The 14,000-nt window shown below is 38.6% G+C and overlaps 1 protein-coding gene and 1 long non-coding RNA gene across 3 annotated transcripts in view; one reads left to right on the top strand and one right to left on the bottom strand.

Moving 5' to 3' along the window:
- Positions 1-876: 876 nt before the first annotated feature.
- The window catches only part of LOC111933206 (uncharacterized), a 105,218-nt gene continuing 92,094 nt past the window's right edge, over positions 877-14,000 (bottom strand). The window contains exons 13-18 of one of the 2 annotated variants that reach the window (XM_086844328.1): positions 11,456-11,526; positions 3,906-4,572; positions 3,219-3,258; positions 2,806-2,874; positions 1,920-2,215; positions 877-1,620 (exon numbers count right to left, since the gene is read on the bottom strand). The gene's annotated coding sequence lies outside the window, so the exon portion shown is untranslated. Of the gene's footprint in view, positions 1,621-1,919; positions 2,216-2,805; positions 2,875-3,218; positions 3,259-3,905; positions 4,573-8,523; positions 11,527-14,000 lie in introns of those variants that run through there. The other variant, XR_002866564.2, reaches the window with a different exon arrangement.
- On the top strand, positions 11,476-13,494 carry LOC147651352 (uncharacterized). The gene is made up of 2 exons (XR_015274597.1): positions 11,476-11,539; positions 12,513-13,494. It is a non-coding gene; the product is annotated as an uncharacterized LOC147651352 (long non-coding RNA).

The raw sequence follows: 14,000 nt of genomic DNA, 5'->3' as shown, positions 1-14,000 counted from the left end.
ATATTCAGCTCTGGAATTCTCTTTAACTCTGGAATGCTCTTTAACTGCCCAAAGCAGCAGCCAGGAAAACCAGCAGAGCTCTTCCTCCAAGCTTTCCTGTGCCAGCTCCCTGTGACACTTCCTACCTGCACCCAGAGCAGCTCTGGGATGTGGGTGTTCCATGTGAAGCGAGAGGTGAGAAATGAGCAGCGTTACCAAAGGCCTGAGTGCTCTCATATGGAAGTATCAAGCATTATTGGAACGTTGGAGACAGATGGAATGGCCCCCACTTTTTTTTTTCCCCCACCCTCACAGGATGATACCTGTAAAAATCAGTTAGAAAATGTAGCCATGTATATATGGCAAGCATATATAAATATATATGTGACCAGTGCGACCTTCCTGTGACATCCACTCTGTACGGCAATGAAAATTGAAAAAATGGAAAAATAATGTTTAGGAAAGTTAACAGAAAGACAGAACTAAAGAGTATCAGCATCTCACACCTATACCCTATCATCCCTTACAGCCCAGTGATCTCAGCTGCATGAACAGCTCTCATAAAGTTAACATTCTTGAAACAGAATTATTTTAGATGCTCTATTTTATACACTGCTTTTAAATGCAAAATTAGAATTTATTGATAAAACAACAAAACAGACATTTACTAAGAAAAATATTATTGTTAACAAATGCAGACTATAATTTCATTCCAGACTCTGCCTCTTTAAAGATCTAAGTGGTGTATACAAGTCTTTGTTGTGTGATGCAGTGGTTACCATGGTAATTTATTTTTTTTTTTAAGTTTCGTGAAGACGGTGCAGTCAAAAACATAAATAGCCTGAGCCCCTGGCAGGGTAAATTGTACAATGGCAGTCTAGAATAAATTTACATGGCTTTTTTTTTTTTTTTTTTTCTGAAAGTATATATTAGAGACTAATAATTCTTTGTGAAGAAAAATACTTCACTTTTCTTAAGACTGCAATTATATTTGATTATAATTTTTAACTGTAACAGCTCCAGGATGATACTAAATTCTATAACCCTTCATGTGCCCATTATCTATAGTTCCTCAAAGACAGTGATCCAAGGTGGTGGGTGTGGGATAGTTTCATGGAGGGCTACCCAGTTAAAAGGGTTTTAAGTTTTGCAGGAGCACCACCAGAGAGATTTGTATCACACCATCAGAGAGATTTATATCTGCCAGAAAAATCAAAAATCAAAAATGTATCCTAGAAGAACTAATTGAGCTGCAGACCTGTGGAGAACTTATATATATAAAAATAAAAATATAAATATGCCAGCCTGGAAGCCAGGAAATTCATTTATACCTTTTTTAGGAAAAGAAAGGCAACATTTTTAAAACTAAAATTTTTGTTTGCCAGAATTGTTTGGTAGCAATACTGTTGTAGAGCACCTGACCAAAACATATATCTTTCCTCCAGCATGGGTGAAACTTGCAATCAGGAGAGATTCCAAGAACAGGAGAGGATGAAATGCATCACCTGTGTGCTCCCTGCTCCTCCAGTCCTTGGCAGTTCACAGACATCCAGGGACAGGCACAGTTTCAGCAGACTCAGTGGATTCATCTTCCATGAGTTTGTCCTTCAAGTCCAGTGACCTTTTGCTTTCCACAGCATCCTGGGGCAAAAAATCAGAGTTAAGCTACCAGGCTGAGTTGTACCAACAGCAGTCATCACTGTACTTTATAAATATAATGATGCTTTGATGCAAGGCTAAATGTCTAATTTTGCTAATGATTCTGTGCCCAGAAGTAATGTGTGATATATGGTTAAAGATAGTTTTAAAATGCTTGAGCAAGATGAACAGAGGGAGTTAGTAAAAGGGCATTTTTAGTCCTGTGGTATTTGGAGCTACTTCTCCAGGGTACCAGCTATGGCATCTCACCAGCTCACTTCTGGAAGAATTGGGAAAGATACCTCTCAACAAAACTGACAAGCTGGAACTGCTCTTTCTCCAGTGCTCCTGCTTTGTCATGGGCAGAGATTCCTACATGGAATTTTGCAGTGAAAGAATATTGTGTCGTGTCCTGGTTTGCCTTCTACTGGGCAAACATATGGCTTCCCCACAATGACTTTAAACTCATTAGGAGGAATCTGGCAAAGCAACAAATGTTTGACTAGCCAACAAAAGTCATATTCCTGCAGGATTTTCTTATAATTATATCACTCAGAGTCCTTCACATACTTTTCACCCAGTACAAATTAGTGTAGCCCTGTTGATAAAAGGAAATGGTGCCAGTTAGAATGAAAATCTAACATTTCAAATTCACAATAGAGTATGTCTATTAAATAATTTGAAAGTAAGAGATCTTTTAATACTAAATAGCTGAATTTCTATGCAAGCCATGTGAAATACTGGAATACAGGAAATTTTTTTTTGTCTTCATAGAGTCTTTATGCCTCATGGGTATGAAAGAGAATTTTTTTAGGAAATGGGCCAGCAAAGGAAAACTAACTATCCCCTATTTTATGAGTAGAATAACGCATTCCTTCCAACTGTCCTTATTAATTTCTAAACAGCTATGATCCTAGGTTGTTCTGGTCATTCAAATTTATGATCAGAATAAAATTACTCTCAATAGAGAGAAAAAAATGCTTCTTCTCTAAAACTTTGTAACGAGTGATAAGCATTCACTGGACCATAATTACATCTTTCTATTTTTCCTATGCTGCTTCAGATTTTAATTTATTTTTTTTTTTTAATATCACCATTTTAATTAAGCTTTAATCTTCACAGCACTAAACTAAATTAAAAGGATCTTTATAGTGTTGCTTTGGTAACTAACAGAAGGGGTAAAATTACCGTATCTGTTTGTTCACCATGTTGCTGCTGTAAACATCCCAGTTACGGTCTTTAATTTGCTCATTTTCACTAGGAAAAAAAAAAGAAAAAGACATGTGACACTGAAAACAGTTATCACTGCTGGAACAGCATGGATCCTCTAGCAGGATCTCACTGTGATTGTCATGGACAAACATGGAGTTGAGAACTCTGCTCCAAGAGATTAAATACAAGCTAATTAGGCAAGACACAAAGCAGGCAGAGTCAAGTGAAAGCAGCAGTACCCATCACAGAAATTCCCACCTCCTTGCCCTTCTGTCTCATCCCCTTTATTTCCTTCAACAATCTGCAACACATTAAAAGTTAAACATAAACTTCTTATGATTTTCCCAGAGTTTCCTGCAGATAATTAGCAACAAATCTTCAGAACACACCTGCCATGTATCTGCCATGTCATTGTCCAATTTTATATCTCTGTAAAATACCAAACAACAAATTGAGTTGTCCAAGAGTATCAGCTAAACACAATTCTACATCACAGCACTCTAACAGAAACATGCTGAAGGCATGAAAGCACACTTGACCTTGAAAAGACTGTACAACATGAGTTGTGGAATAGGTAAGAGAAAGGGGAAGAAAATTGTTAGATTTTTCTTTTAAAACTGAGATATCTCAGATCAAAACAAGAGCAAGTTCTTGTTACTATCTAACAGAGAGAAGAATACTTCTTAAGATTGCTTGAAAAAAAAAAACCAAAACTTTTATATCATTTCAGAGTTCTGCATGTCTGTTTCTCTTTTTGAACCTTTCTCTGATTGATTGCTTCACCCTCAGTAAGGGACTGATGCTCATTTCTATTCAAACAACCCCACAGACACTGGTTATAGTGGCCTGAAAATGCAGTTTCACCCAAGCTTTGGGGACCTTCTGGACTGAGGGTGAGTGAGGAGCTCTGCCAAAACCCATGTGTGTATCAACATCACCCAAAGACACAACAGGACCTCTCACACCTGTGCAGATGAGTCTTCCTGACCCCAGGAAATAAACCAGCACCGATGAAAAGGCTTTTTAATTACAAATCATTCCTCCAAGACTCTTTTGCTATGAATTGTACTTCTCACCTCAGCAGATTTTTAGGGAGACTTGATTATTTACAAAGCTGTGTCTGCCCCTGGATCCCTGGAAGTGCCCAAGATCAGGTTGGATGGGGCTTGGAGCACCCTGGGATAGTGGAAGGTGTCCCTGTCCATGGGTTGGGAAGGAATGATCCCTAAGGTTCCTTCTAACCCAACCCATTCCATGGTTCTATGAATATGGAAAACTCTTGTGCCTACACAGCTGATTCCCAGCAGCTTTGGTAGTCCTACAGACAGATTGACTTCAGAGCTATTTTCCCCTTCAATTTGGCTGTCCATGTGCATTTTCCAGTGTTCTCAGAAAAGCACTTTGAGCCTCAAGTCCATCATCATCATTCGCAGCAAGGTCAAATGTTGAAAATTTAGTTGGTTTGGTTTTTTTAAAAAAGAAATTAATGTAGCAAAAAGGGTTTAACATGTGCAGCACTCCACAACAAAGCTGTCCCACAGCTCTGATTGCAACTTGGTTTGTATTTTCCACTTATTTTCAGTTTTCAGCTAAATAAACACAAAACATGAAAGACACTGAAACTAAGGCAGATAATAAAGTGCTGTCAAGCTGTGATAAAGTCAGTCTTCACCAAAGATCCATCTTCTCCCACTGAGAGATCCTAAATTTGAGGCTGAACGAAGAATGACAGAACAGGCAGCACTGAAAAACAAAAGTTTTCACTTGGTAAGATTTCTTTGTTTTCTGATTTTGATGGACAACAAATGGTTGAAAGTTACAACTAATTTAGAAACATGAGAAAAATGATGAAAAATAGAAGGTATCAAATAAAAAAACCTAAGAACTGTCAACCACTGAATATATAAGGAGGACAAAAACAACATTTTATTTTGCATCACCTTTTCTATGTCCTGGAAAAACCTTTTTTCAAGTCACATGTGTTAAACATCTTTGGTCTTTCTTCAGTAATCCATAGAAAAACAGATTCTTAAAGTAAACTTAAATGTAGGTCTCATAGCAATTAAATAGGACTAATTATGAAATAGAAGTTCTATCATTTGATATTCACTGAGAGAACTTTTCCCCAGAGTATTTTACCCAACATATCCTCCTTAGAATCATGTAAACAGATGAGCTGTATTGATCTCACTAAGAACAGCCTGAACCTTTTTCTTATATAATGCCTCTTTCCCCCCAAGAATGTTTGAGTGTAAGGAATATTTAAGTAGCACTTAAGCAAAATAAAATTGCTCTGTTCAACACACAAAATATTTCAAAAAACTACCTGTGTCTGTAATCATGCCACTGGCTGTTTGCTGATTGCTAGTTGTTGTCATCATTTTCATCACATAGGAAAAAATACCCCTGTAAGTATGCTGTGAACACTGTAAGGGTGATCTCAATGCATCAGGGTAAAGCAGCTGCCAGAAATCAGCCAGATCAGTGCTGAGAGTGCAGTCAAGCTTCTTGTGTACACTTAACAAATATAATTATACAGAACCTAGGGGTGCTTCCATGTCTCCTTGCTATTGCTTCTATTGTGTAAACAACAAATGAAACCCTCCCTGAGCAGGGACTGGGCTACAGGCTGAGGGCAATATGTTAACTTACCAGGAATGTGCTTTCCACAGGGAATCTAAGGAGCATCTCATAGGTTTCAATACAATCCAAGAATTGTAAGAGCAACTGGGGCCACAGCTGGGTTCCACCTGTTTGCCTCCCTGGCAGATGTTCAGGGCTCTGGAACCCCTCAGTTAAACAGCAGCTGTACCTTAGTCAGGGAGCAGACAGCATTTATTGCAGGCTGCAGGAATTGCCTGCCCTGTCAGCCTGCTTGTTGGAGCAATCTGCCTCAGAGAACCACCTCGACACCCAGACCACTTCCCCAAAGCCTTCCCTTCAGTGCAAATGCACATCCATTGGTCTCCAGCAGAGATTCCTCCATGGAGCCTGGCTCTCCCTGACTCAGGAGCAGAGAAACACATTTATCCATGCCAGCCATAGCCTGACATGCATTTACTCTCAAGCAGAGCTAAATTACAGGCTCTGTGCTCATTAGGAGTTACTCATCCCCACATGCAGCCCTCTCATCATCGGGTCCGTTCAATGGATTGGATCAGGAATCAAATCTAGCTGAAAAACCACCAGAAGACAAATCCTCAGCATGCTGAATTTAGCAGGATCCTCTCCCCACGCTGTTCACCATCTGAACAGAAGGGACAGCACAGGCTGAAAGCAGCTGAAAAGCCAAGCAACTAAATGTTTAAGTACTGCCTCAGCTAAAGTAGCTCTCCAAATATTTCTTCTTCTAGCACACTCACAATAATTAGAGTTGCCCAGAAAAGCCAGAAAGCAGACACTGGCATAAGTCTTGTATGCAGAAGATTATCTCTTCTGTAATATACACTAGTATTCTGCAAAATTTCCTTGGGATTTAAAAATAGAATTTTATAGAAAAAAAAAAAAAGAGATTTCATGTTAATGTTTGACACCTAGTCTGTACAGGGATACGTTTTCTTTTTAGTGAATGCCACTTTTATATATATATATATTCCCCTAAACTTTCAAAACAATATGCATTAAATACAATGAACACTATTTATTGCTTTATTCCTAATATTAATCTTGTCTATCTGATTATTTCTTTTCCAACAATAACAGAAAATTACTTTTTCAATTATACTGCTTTTCCTATGCTGAAATATTATAGACTAAAAGGCAAATTCAAGAGAATACTATTCCAAAGAGACTGCACACTGGTTTATAACAAGCACTTCTAGACCATGGCCAGTAAAAACATTCTCTAAAAGAAAGTAGGTGGTAGGCTGGACATTTTTTGGCTATTTGAAACCTGTTCTGTTTTTGCTGCATATTCCTAATCACGTACTTTGTGCTTCTGTGAGCTTACTCCCCATTTTCTTCTTTTACCATTTCCTTTGTAACATATATTAGTTTATTTTTAGCTTTGGTAAAGTCCCTCAAGACCACGTTTTCACAATCTCTCTTGCAGCTGCTGTATTGCTGGGGAGGCACTTTTAGAAACCCATCCATAACAGTTCAGTCTCAGTCTCAGAGAATTGCTCCATGGGTGTGATACTTTGCTTAGAAAATTATAATGTGATTTTCTTGGGAAATAGATTTCTTCCTTGAAGTAATTGACAGGAATGTAAGATGGTCAAAGAGCTCTCCCTTATCTTTAAATAGGTTTCAGGCAGAATCACAGATTATTTTGTTGTTGCTGCAGTTATTGTTTTTGCAGTAAAGACAGAACCATCTGTTCCTTTGAAGAGGTGCCAAATCAGTTGAAAATAATTCATTCAGGTATTCAGTGAACCACAAGAGCTGATGGTTTAAGGATTCTGGAAGGCTTCACCAGGGAGTACCAAATGCACTTTGCCCAGTTTGGATTAGATTTTATTTAAACAGTTGGGCTCTGTGTAGTTCAGGAAAGCAATAAGAGGACACAAGAGAGCTCTTCTCTTTCTGTCCATCTCCTTCCCATATCAAACCTGCTTTAATAAGAACCAACAGCGAGATATCATGTGAACATGACCAGCTCACACTCTCCAAAGGGTAATTATAAATTACAGCCACAACTTTGGTGTAGTTGTGCATATCAGAAATCAGTGGAATGGCCAAGACATGTCTGGTTTAGAGCTGTTTTATGTCCCCAGTTTGTGCTCTTGTGGCACAGCTCTGCCCTGTTGGCCATGTCTGGTGTGAGTAGCAATAGCAAATATCTCCCTGCTGGGGACAGAGGCACAGCAAGGGCAGGACATTTGCAGCATGAGCAAAGAAGGGGAGAAAGGACTCTCTAGAAAAAATCTGTGATTCTGGACAAGATGATGACTTGCTTGACAAGTCTCTGATAACACAGACCAGCAGCAAAAGAAAGTAAAAATATTACAAGGACCTCCTGAGCCCTTAACCATCCTTATTTGCAATGGTTTTCTGATGAAACAACTGGCAAGTTAATATTAGCTGGTGTCTGAGAGAGGATAATTTCTGAAGCATTTTCTACTATAGGTTTTTTAATGATGAAGAATTGTCTGCAGGAATTTATAACTGAGTGGGTTAATTAAACATTACCCCTGGGCATCTGAACATTGAAGAATATGTCTCTATTCTGAAAGGAACACTTAATCCTCCTCAGCCTGATGCATTCCCTGTATTATTTACTAATAAAGTTTAGTTTATTTATTGCTTGAATTATTTATTATAAGCATTGTGAAAAAGAAAAAAAAAGGCAGTAGCTTAATAAGGTTTAGTTTTCTCACTTTTCAAACTCATTGGGATGTTAAATTTTAAATTATGGAAACCTATGTTTCCATAGGAGCCTCCCTTTTCCTGTAAAATATTGGAAACAACTGAACACAAATATGACTGATATTAAGCCTTGTTTAAAGAAATTATGAATAAAAGAAGTAATATATTAAACCACTCTGTAACAACTTCCAAAGCTGTGACAATTGAACATTCATTACAATCTTGTTAAGCAGCTATTCTATCAGTAGTTCTAGCATCACAATGTAGGACCTTAATTAGGTGATGGTTCTTTCATCCTTTATTTATTAGGTTTTTGAGCCAAAATAATAATAAAAAAAGATTTGCAGCTCTAATAAAGTACCACCATTGCCATATTTCTTTCATATATTAGTAATTTGTTAGTTAATATGAACCTGCATTTTCTATATTTTGCTTATGATAGATGTGCCAAACATAACAACAGAGAGCAAATCAAAATATTTACAGCATACTATAATTTCCTTTGCAGCCTAATGTCATAATTAAGAAACAACTAAGTTTATGAATCAGCTTTGCACATTTGCAAGTCATGTGGATGTGTGGCTGACAGAAATGACAATCTTTTCAGGAGCTTTATCAGTCACAGTGTTGAAATACTGTACTCCCCAAAAAAAACTTTCACATATTTTTGCAGTGCAACAAGGTTATTTTGAGGGTTCCTTTGTCTCATGACTTTTTAGAGAAAAATGGCTTTTAGACCTGGGTAGGAAACAGCTTTAAGTCTATACCAAACAACTAAATTCTCACTTCACACACTGATTCATCAGATACTGAAGCTAAAGCCTGTTCCTGATCGAGAACACACTGTTATTCTCTCTGCACTTTAAACAATTCCTTTTTAATTAAAAAAAAAGACTCCTCAAGCTGTCTCTAGATATATTTTTACTTTATCTGGTTATCTCCAAATAGACAGCTTTGGGTTTGTATTGTGTGAAATAATCCTGTCAGATACAGATTAGCAGGAAGGAGGCATCAGAGAGGCAGGATGGATTCAATCGATCCCACTGTGCCTGGGGAGGCACTGCCAAGAGCCATGTGCTCCCCATGGACAGCTGCTTTAGCAGTGCTTTCCTGGGGGTTTTGCAGTGCTTTTCTGGGGGTTTTGCAGTGCTTTTCTGGGGGTTTTGCAGTACTTTCCTGGGCCTTTAGCAGAGCTTTCCTTTCCCAGCTATGGGACCTGCATGTCCTGTACTACCCCTCACTCTGCTGAACACCCACCTCTTTTCCTTATGTTGCTGCTCTTGCTGTGGCAGGAGAGCTCCTGTTCAGCCACCTCCCATCACCCAGCACGGGAGGCAAAAGGGAAAAAAGAGAAATAAATGGTGTTATCACGCTAATCTCAAAACAAGTCAAGATGCCCATGTGTGACAGAGAGGATGCTGCACACAGTGGGTAAGTGTCCTGCAGCTGTGAAATAAAGCAAGTTAAATAACCTGGCCAGCACAAGAGCTCAGTACATGGTGCAAAGTGCCTTTACTAATGCAGAATTTGTCACTATTTTAGGACTGGTGGCCTTAGAAAGAACTGGTTGGTTGGCAACAAATTTCTGCAACTTTTCAATATTCTTGTGTCGAGGAATCTATCTGCAAAAAAGATGTCATTTCCTGCCTGATATTGAAAGAATAAAGAAAAGACAAGCAATGTATATTTTCTGTATAAAGAGAGTCTGCTCTCAAATATGGAGCTTCTCTCTGGCCTAAAGTCAGAGGAAGAATGGCTGAGCAACACCATTACTGAGATTATGATCCCTGAGCAGCCCTACAAAAAGGACATACTTGGAGGTGTTTATATAACCAGCCCTTACTAAACATTATTCAAATAATTGCTTTGATGGCATGGGGCTTATTTGTAAACTGTCCAAACCTTCTGCACTGCAGCTATGACTGAGGGGTTATGGTGCTTTAACTTAAAATTCTCTAAGTCATTATGAGCCTCTTAATAGCAGATGGATTCCATTCTGAACCACATCAAATTCCAGTTAAATAAGGTTGTCAGTATAATAATTTTCTAGCTTGGATGTAGCATGCAGTTGGCCAGAATCAGTTAACAGGCTTTTAGTTTCAGTCTAAATACGTAAAACAGCAAATGTTTTAATCAGGCAGCTCTCATTAATAAAAAACAGTGATTCCTTCTAAGCTATAGTATTTATCCTGCATTCCTGTACCCTGGAAGCACTGAATGCCTACATCTCTATGTGTATTAATTGGATTCCTCTATTCATACTAATGCAATGAAAATATGCACACACCAGGCACGAGAGCTTTTTAACTGAATGGATAATTGTGCCACAGGAAAGAAGTTCATCTTGTAATTTGTGACAATTGCACTTACACAAAACTCTGGCAGTTCTGGAGTGGCGATGAGGCCAATCATATCTGATAAAAGAATTCTGCTTGTAGAGTGCAAGCAAATACTCAAAGCAGAAATCTAATCAGCCTTTCTTGGTCGCAGCATTCCCTTCACAGCATTCATGCCTTGGGAGGTCTTAAAACAAAGGCATGGAAAATCCATGCCCTTGGAGAAGGGGTTCACAGGAAAACTTTTGAGCAAAGGAGAACGTCTACAGCAAACGTGCAGGCAGAGCCAGTGAGATCCTGTGCAGCGATACACGAAGCAGAACCATGGTACAGACCCCACATGGATTTCAGAGGATGCTGCACAGCCATATGCTGCTCAAATGTTCAGAAAAGGCGTTCATCCGCCCCCAGCACAGAAGGGAGCGGTGGTGGAGCAGCTTCTCCCACATATGCACCGAGGCAAATGGGCACGGAGGGAACAGGGCTGTACTTTCCAAAGAACACTCAGGTTGATTAAGCCTTGTTGGAAACGCAGGGATACAACAGAAGGAGAAAATAATCCTATGTGCTTTAATTTCTTACTATTTTCTCTTTTTGCCAGAAGCTGAATCAGTGTAATAGCAAGATTTGCTTTTCTGTTTCTAGAACAAAACGCTGATGGCCAAAACATAGGAGTTTAGCATTTATGAAGTTCCTGTCTTGCATTCTAAAACACTTCCAAACCCTTTTCTTTTGCTACCATTTATCTGTTTTGAGTCGGCCTCTATGTTTCACAATTGCAATATAAAAAAATATTATTTAATTAACGTCCTTCGTTTGTATTCACAGTGACTCCCATTTGTATGCACACAATTCACTCAGTCTGTGGTCTATAGCTGGCAAATAACACCACTTAACAGCTGTTAAATAGGGTAATCACCTGTTGTTATCCACAGGTAGCTTTAATTCAAATGCTAATTGCTCTCAGTGCTCTACTTACAAACCTGCCCCAATGTCAGCTGCTGTCTGTGCCTCAGCAGATGGATGGGAGCCTCGGATGGATCGAGCTGTCCCTCTGCAGGAAAAAGGTCTGAGTTATAAAAAACCTTGCTACCCTTCAGTGCCATGAACAAAAAGATAAAACAGCACAAGAGTTAAACAATGCAGGTCTTTCAGAGAGCAAGAATTGCAGCAAAATACAACGAGAAGGGAAGGTGAAGAGAAGAAGTGCAAACAGGACATCAAATATTGTATGAGCTGGTGCTTCAACCTACTTATAACCACAATGAGTTAACATTCATACCAAAATCAGTTTGATAAAATTCAGAAACAGCTGTTGCAGATGTATTTCAGCCTTAATAGGAATAGGAAATGAGGGCTGAACTGCTTGAACGGGTCAGGTGTTGGTAAAAATCCCACTAGAAAAATAAAATTTCTAGCCAGATACAGGTAAATTCCTTTTTTTTTTTTTTTTCCCATAGATGTAATTGTTCACAAAAATATTTTATGATTTTTCTCCCTTTGGTAGAAATGCCTCAAAACTACACTGTACAACTACTTACTCCTCACAGCAAGAGGCTTCATATTATTTTTTTTCTAAAAGATCTGCAATTCACCCAAGCTCTCTGGAGGCACAGTTTCACGTTGTGCCTAATTTCATCAAACTGTGCATTGCTGCCAAAAGTGATGGTTTAATTCTGTCTCCTTTCCCCTCTTAACTCCACTGACGTCTTCCTTACCCTTTCCTCATATTAGATTTAGTCATTCCCTCTGTTCCTGGAATATGACTCACTGATCCAAAGGGAAAGTAATTTATTTGGAGGGGAGATCTACATGTGAGAGCCCCAGTCAGTGGGGAGTGAGGCTGCTGTGGAACAGTGCCCTGAGCTGTCCTGTGCTCCTTGCTGCTGTATGGTGGAGTTCCTGGCTGCACAGCTGCAGGTTTTATTTTAGCTCCCCCGGCTGTAAAAGGGCCATTCATCCCCCAAGGCTATCGGATTTTCACACTGCCCTGGATGATTTTCCTGCCCTGCTCTCCAAAGGGCTGCTTTTTTTTTATAGGTGAACAAAGCCATCCATCAGTGGCCCAGGAGCAGAACCTCCTTGCTCGGTTTCTACCCTTTGATCTGCTCAACTCAGATAATTCTGCCAAGAACCCAACACAAACAAGCCTCAACTCTGGAGGATATCTGCCTGTCCACTGGGCAAAGTGATGGCCTCAGAAAATGACTGCTATAAATAGGAGATCAACATCATCACAGGTGAAACCTGGCTCTGAGAAAGGAACCAAGTCCTGTGAAAGTCACATATTAAATAGATCTGCAGCAAATATCGGCACAAGTTTCAGTCTTGGTCTGAGCTCACTAAACTGGTTGGAGCTGTGGCCTTGAAGAAGGGAGCTGCTCAAAATTTCCAAACACAGACTTTAAATTTAAAAAAAAACATATATTAGATAGTTCCCCAGTTCTTTGACATCCTGTGCTTATGATGAGCAGAGGGAGGGATGAAAACCTATTAAACCCAGCTTACTTTATCTCTTGGTGTCCTGCTTTAGGGATGTAATTGAAATGAGCATCCTGTGGCAACCACCACTTATGTCTGAATGTTCATTTTAGCAAAGTCAATTAGTTCAGTCATCAAAAGGAAAGAACTGCTTGTTTGACGGTTATGACTCATTAACAAACATTTCATTTTGATGAACATTTTTTTTATTTTGCATATTTTGCTTACAGGAAGGGAGTAAAATAAAATATTTTTAAAAGGATGCAGAGTTTATACTTTGATAGACTTTTATAATCTCTCATTGAAAAGCTGTAGGTAGGCCTGCTTTGCCAAAAAACTATATATATATATATGATGAAAACTATATTTTGTCTGATTCTCTTTTGGATTGTGAATAGAAAAACAAAGCTACAAAATATAGTTGTAAAGTTGAGAATAAAGAAGTTATATATAAAATTCTATGTTAAGTATAAAAGTACATTTTAATATTTTTTCAGTCCTGCATGAAAAAAGAAAATAAATCAAAAAAGCCAAGTAAAAATTTCAATGCTTCTCTTTCCCTGTTTAAGTCAGAATCAATCCACATTTTCATTTACTTTCAATGAGAGATTGAAAACCAATTGGTCAAATTATTTCTTTCACTTAACACTGACTGTATAAAAAAAGGAAATAATTCAAACAACTTAGAGGGTTTTTTTTTTGTCACTTCTCAAGGAAAAAAAAACCTCACATAAATTAATAATTAACCTAATTTTCTTTCATCCCAGAGATCACAGGTCAAGGTATCATTAAGCACATTTCATCCTGAAACAACAGAATTGCACAGTTTACTCTTTTGTCAAAAGATTAAAGATTGCTTGGCATAAGAATATGCAGCAGTGGGAAAACTTAACCCTCTGGGACTGAGCCACAGCTTTCTGTTGATTCCTGAAGTCATAACTCTTTTTATTATGAGTCACAAAAGGCCACTGCTATCTCTTGTACTACTGCTCAAATTAGGAGCCTTACTCATTTCCTTTTTCTCCCACAGTTTAAGTTCCATAGCTA

This window comes from Cyanistes caeruleus, chromosome 10 (assembly GCF_971803275.1).
Source record: "Cyanistes caeruleus chromosome 10, bCyaCae1.hap1.1, whole genome shotgun sequence".
NCBI lineage: Eukaryota > Metazoa > Chordata > Aves > Passeriformes > Paridae > Cyanistes > Cyanistes caeruleus.
This window is presented reverse-complemented; position numbering and strand designations above follow the sequence as displayed.